General features: G+C 45.7%; 1 protein-coding gene across 2 annotated transcripts in view; it reads left to right on the plus strand.

Moving 5' to 3' along the window:
* Positions 1–16,864, plus strand: part of IFT81 (intraflagellar transport 81) — a 264,881-nt gene that overhangs the window by 174,045 nt on the left and 73,972 nt on the right. The gene's annotated exons all lie outside the window — the stretch shown is intronic.

Genomic DNA, 16,864 nt, shown 5'->3' on the forward strand with positions numbered 1-16,864 from the left:
ATTATTCGTGACTTTATCTCAGACACAGGTATTAAACCCCTAGATAATTACTCTTCAGATATCAACAAATCTCAAGATATGTGGTTCTTCTTCGAACAGCTGAAAAGTTTTATAGTGTATATGGCTAGGAGGGTAGACATCTATAGGGCACTCACACCCTTTGAGGCCCTTTGCCTAGAGAAGGATCCTCCAGGCCATACCATTTCGACCTTGTATGACTTGTTTCTCAGATGCAGAGGTGCGAGGGACGGCTTGCCTGGGTACTTTGGGAAATGGGAGAGAGAGTGGGGGAGGTCATTCTCGGCTGAGGAGCGGACCAAAATCCTTCTCTTTATTGGTAAAACTTCGCTGAATGTGATATCACAGGAAAGGTGCTACAAGATCCTATCTAGGTGGTATAGGTGTCCTGTGAGTATCCATGCTGCCTTTCCATCAGCCTCTGATGTGTGCTGGAGATGCCAAAAGGAGAGGGGAACCCTCACTCATATCTGGTGGTCATGTCCCCCGGTGAGATCATTCTGGGAGAGCATTTTCCAGTTACTCAATAAACTCTCCTTGAGGCAGATCCGGCCCACAAAAGAGTTAGCTCTCCTGTCCCTCGGGAATGTTTCTGCTTCAGGGTTTAGGAAAGGTTTATTAAGACATTTTTTAACAGCTGCCAGAAACCTAATTCCAAGATATTGGAAGCAAACTAGAATCCCATCACGGGATGAATTCATAGCAGAGTGCAACGAGATCTTCAGGATGGAGACCTTGATAGGTCAGACACTCGGCAACAAGGACAAAGTTGATGCTACGTGGGCCCCGTGGATCATGTTCAGGGACTCACCGGATATGGGTCTATGGATTCACGGGGGGGCAGGTATGTAGGTAATTTTCCATTCTCTTATTTCTGTACCTAGAAGGTTAGCCTTGAAAATGTGGTTTTGATGTAGGAGGGCGCGTCCACTCGGGTGGGAACTCTTTGTACCCTTCCCCTTTCATCTTACTTTCCCACGTTTCTGTTGTCTTTACTGTCTCTAAATTCTTCTTCCACCTCCTCTTCTTTATCTCTTTTTTTTCAACTTGTTCTTCCTATTTCAAACACATACGAATTGTACTTGTTATTTTTGGTCGCCAGTGGCGCAGGTGTAGTCAAAGAACTGTTGTGTTTTTAGCAGCTAGCTTGGATATATACCCTCAGCCTGCGCGCTGTGCAATTGTTTGATTATCTTCTTCTATTCTAATAAACTTTGATTTGAACAAAATCCTACCTAGATATCCTACCATGTACTCCCTTTTAAGGGGTTTTTCCAAGACATATTGATGGCCTATGCTGGGTCAACATCTGATCAGTGGGTTTGTGACACCCGGTTCCCTCGCCGATGAGCGGTTCTTGGTGCAGGCGAGCGAATGTGTGGTACCCAGCTTCATCCACTATACAATTGATGGAGCTGTGAAGCTCCCCAACTGAGCACATCGAGCCTGCTCAGGGAACAGCTTATTAGCTGGTTGTCGCACCCTCACCGATCAGATATTGATTACCTAACCTAAGGATAGGCCATCAATATAAAAGTCCTATACAACACCTTTAATAAAATGTATTTATTGGGGGCGGAGCTAGACATGGCTGAGTGAGGACATGGCTTTCTGGAGCTCCTCTGTATAATTCCTCACAAAGCCAGCTTTACAATATACAATGGGCAAATCTGCTGCCAAAAAGAACAAGACCAGCACCCCAAGTCGCCCCCCTGTTCCTTAGAATAATATTGTAGTTTATTTCACCCGCTCCAGGGAGTCTGGGGCGACTTCACAGTCGGGACAAGAGCTGTGGCCTACAGAGCCTGGGCTGGAACCTGTCCCTGTCCTGGTGCCCGAAGTAGTGGCAGGGCTGGGGAACCAGAGGAGGGACGAAGCTGCGGAGGCACCCCGTGATGTGAGAGGACCTGCCATGAGACCCACAGCGGCGACGAACACAGACGGGAACCCCGCGGCGAGAGGAGCGGTGGATCTGCTGGCGCCATTCCAAGATGGCCCCCGCCTACCTGAGACGCGGCCTGGAGGATCGGTGATGGAGGACGGGACAGCCGCGGCCGCGACCTCTCCTGCCTCGCGCTCCACTACACTGCCACTGGGACTGGTGAGTTCTTACAACTTACCCGCAGCCGGCGCCAGCGAACTCGGAGGAGCTGCGGTGTGTGCGCGAGGTCTGCATACGTGTTCGGGCCCAGGTGATGATTCACTGCTGCAGCCCCGGGCGCTGCAGAAGCAGGATCCACGCAGAGCGGCCGCAGCTCAGGAATCATCAGGCACTTTTACAAAGGCCGTGGATGCAGGAGGGGAGGAAGCAGCTGACACCCCTGAAGGACTGCCTGACTACAGGATACAGGTGCGGGGAAAGAGGGGGGACCTGCTGTGAGGGACCCACACCAGAGGGGATGATAGCCGCACGGGTCACCTTCCCCTGACAGGGGCCACACGACCACCAGGGGGACCTGGAGACGGAGGAGGACTGCATGAGTCACTGGAGGCAGCTGCCGAGTTTTGGGGGATGCCTCAGAAGGAGGTACCCCTCACCTCTCCAGATAGCTGGGGTACGGGATCCTCCTGGGCTGAGAGCCAGATGGACACAGACGGGGTCCTGGAGAGAGGCTCTCTGATACCCCTAAACAAAGGGCCCATGTCGCTGGGGGCCCCTCCATTTCGTCTTGTGGCTGTGCCACCGCCGTGGGAGGGCATAAACAATCCCCACAATACACAGAAAATGATATACGGTCCAGCTATGTAGGACTCTTTCTATGCATACTCCAATATGTCTCATGCTGCCACTTCGGCGAGCGAGGGTCGCCCTGCGTCCTTAGCAGATCTGCGGTCACTGTTACAAGCGATCCCCACCAAGAATGACATTGCAGCACTGGCTAATCAAGTGGTGGCGGAATGTAAACAGGAATTTATCCAACTGCGGTCTGATCTCTCCTCACTTACCCATAGAGTCGACACCCTTACTGAGCAGCAATCAAACTCCCAAATCTCTATTCAAGCTATCCAAGAGACAGTAAAGAATCAGTCCAAGCAATTATTCGCCCTTCAACAACATATAGATGACCAAGAGAATAGAAATAGAAGGAACAATCTACGTATTAGAGGCCTTCCTGAATCGATTGCGGCCCCAGATATCCCTGCTGTTCTCCGTTCTATTTTTACTAATTTGTTAAAGAAACCACCGGGAACCCCTGTAGAGCTTGACAGAGCCCACAGGGCTTTACGCCCCCTGGATCCAGAGGACCCCCGCCCAAGAGATGTTGTGTGCAGGGTGCATTTCTTTGCTGCAAAGGAGGCCATTTTACAAGCAGCCAGGAAGAAGCCGAACCTATCGTACAACGGCTCTCCCATCCGTATAATGCCAGATCTCTCCAGGCACACCCTAGCCCAACGTGCTACTCTTAAGCCCCTTCTGGATGTTTTAAAAGAAAAGGGACTACCATTCCGGTGGAGATTCCCATTCTCATTGGCGGTACAGAAGGACTCACGATGGCGGGTCCTGCGTTCTCCAGAGGACCTCCCGGCATTCACCAAGACCCTGGGCCTGCCCGCAATCCCTATCGGGACCTGGCCCATTACCCTGCTCCAGCCCTGGGTCCCCAGGGAAAGAATCATCCCCACCAGACCAACCCCACCTTCTGGGTATAACAAGGGACTACCCCCGAGAGGAGAACGGGGCCGTGGAGCGGGTCGCTCTCGTTACCCGACATAGAGAGGCATAGAGGCCGCGTACGCCTATATGATCTATTTTATCTACAGTTATTCAAAGCCAAATTACCTTTATTTGTTGCTTTTAAAGTTTACTCACTGCCCGTAATATATCAGCATTTAAATCTTTTGCCGGTATTTATGGTTATCATTAATGTTTTCAGCATATCCAGAGATCTGCTTGGTTATGTCTGACATCCTTTTTCCCCAAATAGGTTGGGATCCTCTATCCCGCCAAGATAAGGCGGATATGTTCCCTAGGAACGTTTGTTTGGTATTAGCATACTATGCAAGGTTTTTTCACCTGATGTTCTTTGTGTTTTCTTCTCCGCTATACTCTACTCACCCCAAATACCATCCTCTCCCTTCTTCCGGCGGCCAGGCTGATCGTGTTCGATCCCCTTTCTCATACATCTCTTAATACTTCACTCCCTTATAGATGGCTGACCTAACTATCGCTTCTTTTAACGCCAGGGGCCTCAATGTTCCGGAGAAACGATCACAGATATTGTACTACCTCCATAAGCGGAAGGTGAGTGTGGTGTGTTTTCAGGAGACCCATTTCAAACAAGGACATGCCCCCATTCTCAAAAATAAGTACTATTAGACATGGGTATCCTCGGACAACCAGGATTCCCGTTCTAAAGGTGTGGCGATAGCCATTCATAAATCCCTCCCACATCAAATCCTAAAGTGCACGACAGATAGTCTGGGAAGATATATTATCCTCTCGCTGAAGGTGGGGGATCAAACACTAACAATAATTAATGCATATGCCACAGATCAAAAGCAGGACAGTTTTGTTGCCCGTCTGGTAGACGCCGCGATCCCACTAATACAGTACAGTAATTTTATGTAGCGATCTCAATGTCACTCTTGATCCCACTTTGGACAACTCCAGGGGGAAATCTAACATTGCTTACACCACCATTAAACGTATTAAAAAAGCTTTATTGCGCATTCAATTGTTTGACACCTGGAGACTGAAGCACCCGTCTGATAGAGACTACAGTTTCTATTCCCAGACTCAAGACTCATACAGTCGCATTGACTACATATTATTACAGCACAATGCCCTCCCCTGGATCAGACATACTGGGATGGATAACATACTATGGTCGGACCATGCGCCGGTCTATTGTTCGATTGAGATTCCTTCTCTCTCGGCCCCCAAAGGGTCGTGGCGGTTGAATGAGTCGTTGCTGCTGGATGAGTTCTGTGTTGCAGACGTTCAGACCTCTATCACTAGGTTTGTGGAAGACCACTCAGTAGATGACACAGCCCCCACTTACAAGTGGGAAGCATTGAAATGTGTCATACGAGGTATTTTTATTAAACACGGGTCCCGTATCAAAAAAGAACGGGCCCAAGATATAGTAAAAGCTCTTCATAGGGTCTCTAAACAGGAGCTCATTCACAAGCGAGCCTTATCGGCCACGAACTTACAGGCTGTTCTACAGGCCAGGATGGAGGTTAAAAAACTATTAGATTCCTCATATAAGCGCCTGATACAGGTAGGAAAGGGGAGATTTTATGAGTTTGGAGATAAGCCGGGCAGGTTGTTGGCTAATGCGTTGAGAGAAGGGAGAGCCCACACCCTTATACCTTGCATCAAGAACCCACGCGACGAACTACTCTACGCTACCCCTAACATCTCTAACACTTTTCATGATTTCTACTCCAAGTTATATAATCTGCCTTTCAAACCCCCTGATTCAGATGACAGATGCCCCTCAATGCCCTCACCTTTTAAACGTTCCAGTAGCTCCACAATTGAGGACCTGGAAAGTCCATTTTTATTGAATGACTTGTTGATGGTGATCCGTGACACAACGGGTAATAAAAGCCCTGGACCAGACAGATTCCCTGCCAAATTTTACAAGGCCTTTTCGGAACAGTTAGCACCTTTTTAATGCTTCTTTCCTTCAATTCAATTTCGGACTCTGTCCCTTTCCCGCCCCATTCAACCACTGCCCATATCTCTCTGATCCGTAAAGCTGGTAAAGACCCCACGGCATGTAGCAGTTTTAGACCAATATCACTCCTTAATGTAGATTTAAAAATCTATGCCAAGCTTTTGGCAAACAGATTGGGCCCTCTGCTCCTTGACCTGATCTATTGAGACCAAGTCGGGTTTGTCCCGGGAAGGGAGGCAGGGGGGACAATACCATAAAAACCCTAGACATAATTCAACACGCACATACTAAAAAACTTTCTTTTGATGCTGCTATCTTTGGATGCAGAGAAGGCTTTCGACAGAGTCTCCTGGCAGTCACTCTCACAGACACTGGAGCATATAGGCCTGGGACCTGTCTTCTCATCCAAGATAATGGCCTTATATCATTCCCCGACTGCATACCTCAAGATTAATGGCACTCTGTCGAAACCCTTCTCCATCCGGAATGGGACCCGGCAGGGATGTCCCTTGTCACTTTTACTTTATGTTTTGGTGATGGAGCATCTGTTATCGGCCATCAGGAATAACCCGGATATACAAGGTATTCGGATCGCCAAGCGGGAGCATAAATGTGCCGCGTTTGCCGATGATCTTCTTATTTACCTATGCAACCCTCTCACTTCCCTCCCGTCACTAATGTTGGAGCTAAACTGCTTCAGCAAATGGTCCAACTTCAAAATTAATTTTGATAAATCAGAGGCCCTAAACATCTCTTTACCCCTAATACTGGTAAATGCTCTTAAACCAAATTTTCCCTTTAGATGGCCACCCCACGGCAGTATCGGATATTTGGGAATAAAGATCCTCTCCGACCTGGCTAGGCTCTTCCAATTAAATTATCAAACTTTTCTGTCAAAACTTGAGGGAGATTTGGCCTCATGGCAAAAAGGTACTCTATCGTGGTTTGGCAGGATTAGCGCTCTCAGGATGACGGCCTTGCCACGACTGTTGTACTTAATTCAGACGGTTCCATCTACATCCCGGCAGCATACTGGGCCAAGACACAACGCTTATTCAATCAATTTGTTTGGTCCAAGAAGCGCGCTCGCTTGAGATGCAGCGTCTTAACTAGCACCAATTACGCGGGAGGAGCGGGTTTGCCCGATTGTAGGCGATATTACATGGCAGCCGCTTACGCAAGGGTCCTGGATCTTCTGCACTGCTCGGAGTCCAAGCTCTGGGTTGGTCTGGCGCAGAATTTATGCCCTTTATCAATACCGACCCTGCCGTGGACCTGGCCTCTCCTCACCAAACATAAAATTGAGATGTCCTATAGCACCAAACAAACATTGAAAACAATACACTCTTTGCCATCACGCAACCTCATAATCCAGCCTAGAGGACCCCTTATGCCACTAACTGACAATCCAGAGTTCCAGCCAGGAGCATCGTCCAATAACTTTTTGGGCAGCACGAAACTAAACCCCCTGAGATTAAAACAGGTGGCCCCAGGGGGATTCCTCCTTCCGCTCCGGGAGATTGTAGAGAATCGCAACTTCAAATTGCCGTTCCATTTTGAATATGCCCAACTCAAACACTTCATAACCTCCCAAGACACTGTCATGTCCCTCTGTCCGCCCCAAACACCTTTTGAAAATCTTTGTAGTGGGTCTTCTGACACGCGCCATGCAATTTTAAGGGTGTACAAGTTTCTGACAAGCGCGGCAGAGACGTCCCCCCCTCGCTTCTGTGGGGCATGGGAAGCAGAGCTCAATCAGACGTTCCCTTGGAATCAATGGGAGCGCTGTTTCCGTCTGACCCACAGGTCAGTGGTGGCCACCAGAATGCAAGAAACCAGCTATAAAATACTTTCTAGGTGGTACAGGGTCCCAGCATCTCTCCATGCGTGGTGTCCCGAAGTTCCTGATACGTGCTGGCGCTGTGGAGCGCAGGGGGGCCACTATGTCACACATCTGGTGGTACTGCCCGAGCTTGTCGGTCTTTTGGAACAAAGTACTAGTAGTCATCCATGAGGTCACCGGGATTGCAGTCCCAAGCCGCCCAGAAGCAGTTTTATTGTATATCTTTAACATATCTGAAAAGGTCTATAAAAAATCCATCTTAGGTCACCTCCTCCAGGCTGCCAAGACAGTAATTCCACGACGTTGGAAGGATCCTACCCCCCCTACGCTGGACGAGTGGGTAATGGAGGTGAATGTGATTCACCGAATGGAAATGGTGATGGCCCAGTCACGTGGGCAAACCGTAGAGACAGCCACCAAATGGTTTCAGTGGGAATCATTCCTGTCGTGTAAAAAATTTCTGGAGCTACTCTAACTCCTGGAAGACAGATACCCTGGCCCCCTTATTCTTCAGATAATATACCGCCCTTTTGACAAGTCTTGGTCCAACAAACAATGTATTAGTCCCGGTTGCTGCGTCCTACTTCCTATCCTTTCACTTCTTTCTCTGACCCGCTCTTTCCTCTTTACACTTCATGACTGCCTCTTTCCTTTAGCTTTCTTCTTTGTTTTACTATTTTATATGGTTTAAAATGAGTATCCATGTATCAATGTAATCTTCGATATTCCATTATGAAGCCCATGATAGTTTATTATCGTTCAGATTGTCGATGAGTGCTATTTGCTTCAGCACGGTTCCGTGTTCTTCTCATGTATGTTTCTTTTTTTGAAAACTCAATAAAACTTTAAATTGGAAAAAAAAATGTATTTATTTTTGTACTAGATTTTTGGAGTGAGTTAACAAACAACTTTGTAGAACCTTATTGCCTTCTAACTATATGCAAAGACATAAATTGGTAGGCAGAAGGTACATGATGAAGTAGAGTCAGTGTTAACAGAATATTTTAAACTTAATAATAATGGGGAAATTTCTGACGAGACCCTGTGGGCTGCTCATAAAGCCGTAGTCAGAGGGCAGCTCATAAAAATAGCCTCCATCCAAAAACGGAAAAAAGACGCAGATATTAAATATATATTAACCCGTATTCATCACCTTGAATCCCTGAATAAAGCCAAAGCATCCCCTAACTTGACTAAAGAAATTGTAACCCATAGATTCCAACTAAGATCCCTACTCCTGCAAAAATACGAACATAATCTTAAAAAAAATAGATCGACATTATATGCTATGGGGGATAGAGCGGGGTCCTTATTGGCAAGAAGGACGAAAAAACGTGAGATCCAATCTAAAATAGAATTCCTGAGGGACCCGAACGGAACAATCACTAGACATCCCATTGAAATAGCAGAAGCATTTGCGAAATACTATGAGGCCCTGTATAATCTAAAATATGATTCCAATACGTCACAGCCGACTCAAGTGGATATACAGGGTTTCCTAGACACCCTGGATCTTCCCCGGGTCTCAGATGAGCAATTAGAGGAACTTAATCTTCCCTTTACTACACATGAAATCATAGGTGCCATCAAAATGACTAAGTCTAACTCTGCCCCGGGCCCCGATGGGCTGCCATACGAATATTACAAACAATTTACATCCACTCTGTCCCCCTTTATGTCAAAAACCTTCAATTTTTGGCAAAATAAAGGGTCAATTTCTCCAGACAACTTAGAAGCGATAATTATCACGCTACCCAAGCCAGGGAAACCTGCAGACACCCCGGGTAATTTTAGGCCCATTTCACTCCTAAATTGTGATGTTAAAATTTATGCCAAACTAGTGGCAGATAGACTTCACAAAGTGATCCCGACCTTAGTGGCTCCAGATCAAGTTGGGTTTGTGACAGGGAGGCAATCTAAGGATGGCACCAGACGGATGCTTGACTTGATTGGACTGGTGGAGATATCGGGTGAACCCAGTGCATTCCTGTCTCTTGATGCTGAAAAAGCCTTTGACAGGGTGCACTGGGGATACCTGGAGAGAGTTCTAACAAAATTCGGGTTCTTGGGGAACATCAAGTCATCCATTCTAGCCCTCTACTCTTACCCAAATGCGTCAGTGTTGGCATCGGGGTTTCTGTCATCTAAATTTCAAATAAGTAATGGCACCCGCCAGGGGTGTCCATTGTCTCCCGCTATTTTTGCTTTAGTGGTAGAACCTCTGGCGGAAGCTATACGAAAAAACATAGCCATTTCTGGTATAAGAGTTGGGGAATTTGAACATAAACTTGGTTTATACGCAGACGATGTGATAATTTCCTGTTCTAACCTTGCAGTGTCGATTCCAGCAGTGGTGAACACATTATCAAACTTTTCTAAAGTGTCGTATTATAAGCTTAATGCGGCAAAGTCTTTGATACTGCCATTTAATGTACCGGCGGAGGCCAGGAGTGCGCTGGAGGGGGCCTTTCAATTCAAATGGTGCGACAGGGGGATACCTTATTTGGGTATTAAGCTGACACCATCGCAGATGTTAATTAAAGAAAATTTGGAACCTCTGATCCAAAATTTAGAAAAGGAATTGGGAAGATATGAAAAAATATCATTGTCCTGGATGGCCAGGATACAGTCCTTTAAAATGGTTTTCTTACCCAAAATATTGTATGTGCTCAGATGCCTTCCCATCAAAATTTCTCACAAAACCCTGATGAAACTTCAATCGTTGACTAACAAATTTGTCTGGGGTAATAAAAGGGCTAGGGTCGCAGGTAAAGTGTTATACCCCCCATATGACTTAGGGGGATTGGGCACCCCAAACATAACGGCATATTATAAAGCCTTACTAATTGAATCACTAAAGGAATGGTGGCGTCCAGGTAATTCACATAGATGGGCTCAGATTGAAAATTTCCTGTCCCGCCAGGGCTCGGTCAGAAGAATGATGGAAGCAGAATATTTGAGCCGTTCACGGTTCTCCCCGAGTGTTCCCACCATGTCAGCCTCCCTGGAGGTCTGGCGAAATGACTTGATTCATAAGATTCAGATTCCTCTTTCAGAGATCTCCCTCAAGTCGTTGGAATCTCAAATCCCCTTTTTGAATCTGGCCAGGTGGGAGGGATCGGGCATTACAGTGCTGGCGGATCTATACTCTGATTTGGGTGTTAACCCCTTTAATGAAATAGTACGGGAACACCCCTCTTTAAAGGGCTGTTTCTATCAACACATCCAAATTAGTCATTTTCTGGCCTCTAAATTTCCTCCAAAGTCAAAGCCTCTGTTACCTACAACAAAAGCTTTGGTATTTAAAAAGATAATTAAATCCAAAGGTATCTCCTCGACATACAAATGGCTCAATAACCCCCCCGAAGAGCAAAAATCTCCTTATATGAATAAATGGGACGTGGAGTTGAGTGTCTCTACCTCACCTTCAAACTGGCACTCTGCATCAGCAAATATCCAAAAATATTCCAAGTGTATAAATCATCTGGAGCAACTGAAAAAAGTACACCTGCGATGGTATCGGTCCCCAGCCAACCTAGCACAGTTCCTCCCAAATTATTCGCCACATTGTTGGAAGGGCTGCCTCCAAAGGGGTACTCTTGGTCACTGCTGGTGGGCTTGTCCCAAGGTTTTCTCATTCTGGTTGGAGGTGTTTGGCCTGATGGGTGAGCTGACAGGCAATCGTATTAATCCGAATCCGGCTCTGGCAGTGCTAAACGTGGGTATAGAGGAGTTCTCTTGGGAATCCAGGGGTTTATTAGTTCACATTCTAGTAGCTGCCAGATATTGCATAAGTTTGCACTGGAAATCCCCAAAGACGCCTACATTAGTTGAACTATATAACCGAATTAATCTCCAATGCCAATACGAGTTCTGTCTGGCTCACTCCATCCGCGCCAAAAACAAAATACTTCAGATTTGGGACACGTGGTTAAACTCTGTATATGCATCCCCTGTCAGGCATCTGTTTCCAGGGCAAACTGTTGATAATTAAAAACGGGTCAAATAGGCTCAAAGTGTGTGTTACGCAGGGAGTTCACCCATACCACATGTCAATAGTCAAGGTGTTTAAATCTCTGTTGTTACTGCTCGGGCTACCCCAAAACGCCATCCAATTCCCTCCCTCCCCCCTCCCCCTCCCTGGTTGCCTCCTTGCAACCATCCATGGTTCTCCCCCTCTCCCCCACCTCTCTCTCCCCTCCCTTTTCTTATCTTCCTTTCTTAAGGCCCCGTCACACTAAGCAACATCGCTAGCAACATCGCTGGTAACGAACAACTTTTGTGACGTTGCTAGCGATGTTGCTGTGTGTGACATCCAGCAACAACCTGGCCCCTGCTGTGAGGTCGTTGGTTGTTGCTGAATGTTCTGGGCCATTTTTTAGTTGTTGCTGTCCTGCTGTGAAGCACACATCGCTGTGTGTGACAGCGAGACAGCAACAACTAATGTGCAGTGAGCAGGGAGCCAGCTTCTGCTGAGGCTGGTAACTAATGTAAACATCGGGTAACCAAGAAGCCCTGTCCTTGGTTACCCGATATTTACCTTTGATACCAGCCTCCTCCGCTCTCACTGCCTGTGCTGCCGGCTCCTGCTCTGTGCACATGTAGCTAGCTGCAGGACACATCAGGTTAATTAACCTGATGTGTGCTGTAGCTAGGAGAGCAAGGAGCCAGCACTAAGCAGTGTGCGCTGCTCCCTGCTCTGTGCACATTTAGCTGCAGCACACATCGGGTTAATTAACCTGATGTGTGCTGTAACTAGGAGACTGGGGGCTGGTCACTGGTTGCTGGTGAGCTCACCAGCAACTCGTGTAGCCACGCTCCAGCGATCCCTGCCAGGTCAGGTTGCTGGTGGGATCGCTGGAGCGTCGCAGTGTGACAGCTCACCAGCAACCTCCTAGCAACTTACCAGCGATCCCTATCGTTGTTGGGATCGCTGGTAAGTTGCTTAGTGTGACTGGACCTTAACTCTCTGGTTCTGGTTGTTTGGATCCCTCATTTTGAGGATTAAAGAGTAAATTGGTAGGTTGATTCTATACGTATTGGGTATTGATTAACCTAAAAAAGTTGCAACTTGCATCAGACATGATTGGTGGTGGTGTGACAGGAAATGTGAATCATAATCAAAGGTGACACTACCACATGTTACAGCGTTGTTTTCTTTGTGTATTATTGCCAATGATACCTGAATCTCTCCTTTTTTTTGTAATGTAACTTCCTACAATAAAAATTGATTGGATTAAAGACATAAATTGCTTTTATCGTATTTTATCTATAGAATTGTAAACATACCGGAATTATCATCTAGGAAAAATAGATGTCTATTTGTGACCTTCAAAAAAGTGTAGGTCAGATCCATGACTGGATGCCCCCAGGCAACACAAGTGCTCAACATTGCTCTCTACACAGCTGAAGTGTCGTCTCAACTCTGAGCGTGTCTATCACAGGTTTCCTATGCTCTCCAGATGATTTTAGAGTGAATAAAGGCTGGATACAGGAAACTGTCAGCACACATATCTAAATTGCTGGGCACAATTACAATTACAGCTAAGTTAAGTGAGCTTGGAGCTCATCTCTCATTTGTCCTCCAGGAATACGCTTGGCAACAATTTCCATACCGGCTCAAAGGGATCCCTATGTACCATTCTTAGGGCCCTAATTATGATCCAACTATTATCCAAAACTTGGACCTGTTTGGATGTTATGTTGTGAATGGCAAGGAGGCCCCAGGCTAAGCGTGTTTTGTTAAACACTATGGTCAAGACTCTCATATACCTAGATGTACCTTTATATACCAACATACAGTGACGAGCCAAAGAGTAACAGTGTTTTGAACTTTTGAATTTCAGGCTCCATATTTCACAATCCACTACAGCTTCAAATGCGAGACTACCATCATTTTATAGCCAATCATCTTGGCTATCATGCATAAATTTGACATATGATTAGTTATGGTCATGTCATTACAATGTTACTGTTTTGCTCCAGTTGGTGGAAAAATATTTTTCTTCCTGTATACTACAAATTATAACCTGTTCTCACATTCCCTAATAACTTAATGTGTTATTAGGTTGATTCCCAAGAAATAGATTACTGGTTCAAATCAAGGAGCAGCCATGAAGATTTCCTAAGAATAGAGAAGCGGCATCATCCAGGTCATCGATAGTGGTCTATCGGCCAAGAAAATTGCCAAACTCCATCATGACAGTTGTGTGATGCACATTGCACAAGTCTGAAATGGTGGCCCTAAAAAATGCGAAGAAGTCTTCCCTTAATATCATAAGAAAGCGTCAGCTCAAGCTTGCAAGAAGTACAAAGAGTGGACAATAGAAGACTGTAAACGGGTGATTTGGAGCTATGAGATGAAAATCAATAGACTATGCTCTGATGGGTGCAAATGAGTCTGGAAGACACAAGGGAAAAAGGGGGTCAACGGATCGAGAAATTGGAGAATCTCAAGTTCAGTGGAGGAAGCATGATGATATGGGGTTGTTTCACAGCCAAAGTAGTTGGATACTTGACCAGGATTGATGGTGGTCTCAATGCTGAGCTATATGTAAGTATCCTCCAAGACGAGTTACATTCGAGTACTATGGGTATAAATAAGGATGACATAGTGTTCCAGCAGAATAACAACCCGAAGCATATGTCAAGATTGGTGAAGAAATGGTTCAATGACAATAAAGTATAGGTGCTGGATTGGCCCCCACAGTCCCTGGGCTTTAACCCAATCAAACACTTGTGGGTAGAGTTGAAGGATTCAGTGTTGAAAGCCAAAGGTGGATTAACAATGTATTAAAAAGAAAAAAAATATATAATTTTAGGAGCAAACAGTGACATGACAAGAATCTGCATAAGTAATCATATGCTAAAGAGTTACAAGTCAAATTAATGTATGAGATAATCAGGATATTTGTCTATTAAATAAAGGTAGTTTCACATGTGAAACTGTAGTGGATGAGGACATATGGAGCCTGAGAGTCAAAATTTCAAAATATTGTTACCCTTTTGCTCGTCAGTGTACCTAGAAGGAAAGATCTATTCTGCACACATTCTTCATTTGCTCTGATTCTGTCTAAATATGTGTAACTGCACTCAGTATGTTAGTCACTTTCCTCCTCTATCATCATCACTGGAAGTTTAGTTTCAGAGGGTTGGTTTGATTGCCATTGTTTAAAAACTGTAATTTGGTTCTATATGTTTATTTTTTTTTTCTGTCCTTCTTTACTATTCTCTAAGCACCAGCAGGTTTCTCTAAATTCTTGTTCATATGTACAGCCACTAATATCATTCTGCTTGTTGTTGATCATTTAAACAAGCCACATACAGTAGTGCCAGCATGGAGCTAGAAGTATTACTTGCGTAACCTACTTTCTACTTTTCACATCTAAGGCGCTGTCACACACAGAGATAAATCTGTGGTAGATCTGTGTTAGATCTGTGGTTGCAGTGAAATTGTGGACAATCAGTGCCAGGTTTGTGGCTGTGTACAAATGGAACAATATGTCCATGATTACACTGCAACCACAGATCTGCCAAAGATTTATCTCTGTGTGTGACGGGGCCTTTAGGGTACCTTCACACTTAGCGATGCAGCAGCGATCCGACCAGCGATCTGACCTGGTCAGGATCGCTGCTGCATCGCTACATGGTCGCTGGTGAGCTGTCAAACAGGCAGATCTCACCAGCGACCAGTGAACAGCCCCCAGCCAGCAGCGACGTGCAAGCGACGCTGCGCTTGCACGGAGCTGCCGTCTGGAAGCTGCGGAGACTGGTAACTAAGGTAAACATCGGGTATGGTTACCCGATGTTTACATTAGTTACCAGCGCACAGCTGTGTGTGCAGGGAGCAGGGAGCCGCGCACACTGAGCGCTGGCTCCTTGCTCTCCTACCATAGCTACAGTACACATCGGGTTAATTAACCCGATGTGTAATGCAGCTACATGTGCAGAGAGCAGGGAGCCGCGCACACTGCTTAGCGCTGGCTCCTTGCTCTCCTAGCTGCTGTACACATCGGGTTAATTAACCCGATGTGTACAGCAGCTACATGTGCAGAGAGCCGGAGCCGGCAGCACAGGCAGCGTGAGAGCTGCAGATGCTGGTAACTAAGGTAAATATCGGGTAACCACCTTGGTTACCCGATGTTTATCTTGGATACAGCTTACCTCAGCTGTCAGACGCCGGCTCCTGCTCCCTGCTCGCTTCATTTGTCGCTCTCTTGCTGTCACACACAGCGATCTGTGTGTCACAGCAGGAGAGCGGCTTTGAAGAAAACGAACCAGGGCTGTGTGTAACGAGCAGCGATCTCGCAGCAGGGGCCAGATCGCTGCTCAGTGTCACACACAGCGAGATCGCTAATGAGGTCACTGCTGCGTCACAAAAACCGTGACTCAGCAGCGATCTCGGCAGCGAGCTCGCTGTGTGTGAAGCACCCCTTAGTCTGATTCATCAAAACTGGAGTTTTTTGACACTAGTCTTGATGAAGTGTGTGCTGGAATAAGATGCGCCAAATTTATTAAGAGGTATGCACCTTTCAATGAATTTTGTGCATCTTTGAGCTGGCACGCGCTAAGATAAGGCGTGTTCTGAAGTCAGGGACTGAAATCCATATAAGTCCAAATGTCCGCAACGGAAGTGGCATACATTTTGATGAATTTGACAGACCACACATTACATTTTTTAAGCTCCACCTTCTTTTTATTATATGAATGAATTGATATAAATTAATGAATTGATTTCATAGAATCATAGAATGTTAGCGTTGGAAGGACCACCAGGGTCATTGTGTAACACCCCCTGCACACCTTTCTCTTTGTTAGATCGTTGATGGCTAACTTACTTCCAATACACATTGGGGACATTTCAGCAAAGCTTAAACACCACAAAAGTGGCATTTGGGCAAAGAGTTGTACCAAAATTTTGTAACTTTTGGTGTTTACTCAATAGTTGAAATCAGCCCGCTGTCTTTTGTCTCTGACTGGAGTAGCTTTTTTAGTGCAGCAGATGCACGACACCAGAGGCGTCAGATTCATTAAGTGCTATGTACGGTTTAATTGATTCAGTGCCTTTTTCTCCTACAACACTGGCATACTGCGATTATATACTACGCCACTCTTGATAAATTGGCCCCTTTTGTCATACTTTGATCAAGGTTAGAATTCACATATTGCTGTGTGGAGATCACATGTGATTCAAAGTATTTTATATTATTACCGTATATACACTTTATTATTATCATATGTACATTTTATTATTTCTTCCTTTATTTTATTGTATATGTCTATATTATTTGTGTTTGATATTGCATGATGTAATGTGATACAATGTGTTTCATTTTGTTTTTGTAATAACTGTTCTATTTACAAAATTTGAAAACCT

Source organism: Anomaloglossus baeobatrachus, chromosome 1 (genome assembly GCF_048569485.1).
Source record: "Anomaloglossus baeobatrachus isolate aAnoBae1 chromosome 1, aAnoBae1.hap1, whole genome shotgun sequence".
In the NCBI taxonomy this organism is placed as follows: domain Eukaryota; kingdom Metazoa; phylum Chordata; class Amphibia; order Anura; family Aromobatidae; genus Anomaloglossus; species Anomaloglossus baeobatrachus.